We start from the raw sequence: 3,154 nt of genomic DNA, 5'->3' as shown, positions 1-3,154 counted from the left end.
GTCCTACATGGTAAAAATTAAATATTTAAAATAAGTTTATAATAGACTAGAATGAAATTTTATAGCAACTTGAATTAATCATTTTCGTAAAACGATGACGAATACGAAATAGTTGTTATATAGACTCATTGTGGAATCACGTAAGTCGAGACATGACATCCACCATGCCCACCACCCATTAGATATTAAATATTATTTTAATTTTGTTTCCAAATAATATCAATTTTTCTAAATTAAAATAAAAATAATTTTATTCTTTCTAAATTTAGGTTTTCTAAAACTGTTTTTGTATATATATAATTATTTACAATTACCTTATATCATTATATATTTTTATAGTTTTGATAATAAAAAGATCTTATAATACCAACTATATAAATATTTTTAAGTTGTTTAAAATAATTTTATTCAAATACTTTAATAGATTATTTATAAAATAAGTCATAACAACTTATAAGCTCCTAAAACAGCTTATGTTCTTTGGTAACTTATAAGCAGTTATTAATAAATTTAGTCATGGACTTTTTAAATTGTACTTTGTAAGAGAAATTTGAAGTTGTGAATTTTAAATTCATTTAATTACTTGGATGCATTTATAAATTTCTATTTGTTTTTTAAAATATGATTACAAAAATAATTTTGATGAATTTAAGATGATAATAATGTAATTCAAGTCCACTTTGTTCGCAGTTACTCTAGGATGCCGTACGTGTGGCGACATCACACATCACATTCCATTCTTGGGAAAAAAGAGGTTTGACTTTTGTGCCTATCAAAATTGACTATTCCAGATTAAAACCACATTCACTATTAAAACGAAAAAATCAGTCTCTCTTCTCGATTCCCTGAACTTGTTAAGCTGTGAAGATGACTGGAAATTTTCCATATGATCTCTCCTTAGTTTTGAAAGCTTTTGCAGCCTCTTTGTTTTCATTAATCATATTCAATATTTTGATAAGAAACAAATCAGCAAAAAAGAAACACTTAAATCTTCCTCCGGGAAGCTATGGCTGGCCAGTTCTTGGGGAATCACTGGAGTTTCTTGGCGGCAGCAGGGCCGGAACTCCCGGGAAATTCGTGGCAGAAAGAAAGGAGAAGTACAAGTCTGAGGTGTTCAAGACTTCCCTTATGGGGGAATCTGTAGCTGTGATATGCGATGGCCCAAATGGGTACAAGTTTTTGTTCAGTAATGAGAATAAATTGGTCAGGATTTGGTGGCCCGCTTCGGTGAGGAGGCTACTCGGGAGGTGTCTGGCTACTACTTCTGGAGTTGAAGGAATGCAAATGAGGAAGGTGGTATCTCAATTTTTTAGCCCACACGCCTTCACAAAGCTTTATATCAGAACGATGGATTTGGTTGCCCAACAGCACATAAACACTCGCTGGCAAGGTACAAGAGTCACCCATGATGATACTGATACTGTTGCTTTATGTATATATCGTTGTTGGTGAATGTGGATTTGTTTTTCTCCCACAAACATATATATTTGGTTGCATCAGGGCAAAATTTTACCTTTTAAAATAAACCAGTGAAGGTTCACAAGAACTAAGCGATTACTCTACTCTTGTCTCGTTATTTCACATTAGGTAAAGAGGAGGTGAAGGTGTTTCCAGCTATCAGATCATACACATTTGAGGTGGCATGCAGATTGTTCATGAGCATTGAAGAGCTTGAACAGATAGCAAAATTATCTTCCCTCTTTGATATTTTTATAAAAGGAGTCATCTCTATCCCTCTCAACTTTCCAGGAACAAGATTCTTTAAGGCAAATAGAGCTACCGATGCTATTAGGAGAGAACTACAGATGATAGTCAGAAGGAGGAGAGTGGAGTTGGAACAAAAAACCGTGTTACCTTCTCAAGATCTTCTCTCCCATTTGCTTGCTAATCCTGATGAAAATGGCGACTTTATGCCCGAATCAGTTATCATAAATAACACAATTCTCCTACTCTTTGCCGGTCATGATACTTCAAGTTCTGCTATAACGATGCTTATTAAGTATCTAGCCGAGATTCCTGAAGTACATGAACAAGTCTTGCAAGGTCAGGCACTCTTCATTATCATCCATATGTACACATGGATTTGTTATTTTTTTCATGTTTAATTATTGATTTGATTATTTCCGCGAAGCAGAGCAGAAAGAAATTTCAGCATCGAAAGAAGGAGAGTTTCTGCAGTGGGAGGATATACAGAAGATGAAGTACTCCTGGAATGTAGCATCTGAAGTTTTACGATTATCGTCTCCCGTTTTAGGTGCTTTTAGAGAAGTTGTGGAGGATTTGAAATATGGTGGCTATGACATACCCAAAGGATGGAAGGTATTCAGGAAAACATAAATTTTTATATATGACACTAGCTGGTGTTTGGTGCATAACGAACGCTTCTTTTGTTGACAGTTCTATTGGAATGCACCGATGACACATATGGATCCTAGCTTGTTTCCATGAGAATGAGAGATTAAATCCGTCAAGATACGATGATGGTGGTCCTATTCCTTATTCCTATGTTCCATTTGGCGGCGGACCTAGGATGTGTCTAGGGAAAGAGTTTGCTAGACTCGAGATATTGATATTTCTACATAATTTGATAAAAATATACAGGTGGGATTTAGTGATTCCTGGTGAAAAGATCATATACGATCCAATTCCCACCCCAGTCAATGGGCTTCCAATTTCTCTTCACCGTAACTCTTAGAATAAGTGGACAACAAGTCAGCTTGTGGTTTAACTTTTATTGACTTTTATGTAATAACGATCTTTATTTTAATGACACTTATTTTATCTGTATACTCATGTAAGCAACATATATAAAACTCTTAAGATAAAATAAGTACCACGAGGTCTTTCTCTCAACGTAGATCATGAAATTTATTAGGAAGTGTGCTGTATATTCCAAAGTAGTTCCAAGTCGATTCAGCCAGTCTAAATAAAAATAAAGATAGCTCGAGATCTAGACTAACATCTATGATGTAAAAGTTATGTTTCATTATTAAGAGCATGAAGATTTTTATTCATACAGATGAGTGCTTATTTGATGAGATACTAGATAACTCTCTCTCGAACTTTTCAAGCATATTGGGCTTTTTCATTTGACTGGAATACTGGACAAGTAAGGTTTTGATAAGTAGATGAGAATGTCCCACATAGGAAAATT

The 3,154-nt window shown here is 34.4% G+C and overlaps 1 pseudogene; it reads left to right on the top strand.

The window, feature by feature from the left end:
- Positions 1-813: 813 nt before the first annotated feature.
- Positions 814-2,787, top strand: LOC140803750 (beta-amyrin 28-monooxygenase-like; annotated as a pseudogene).
- Positions 2,788-3,154: the final 367 nt, after the last annotated feature.

The sequence above is a fragment of the Primulina eburnea genome, chromosome 10, assembly GCF_022965805.1.
Source record: "Primulina eburnea isolate SZY01 chromosome 10, ASM2296580v1, whole genome shotgun sequence".
In the NCBI taxonomy this organism is placed as follows: Eukaryota; Viridiplantae; Streptophyta; class Magnoliopsida; order Lamiales; family Gesneriaceae; genus Primulina; species Primulina eburnea.
This window is presented reverse-complemented; position numbering and strand designations above follow the sequence as displayed.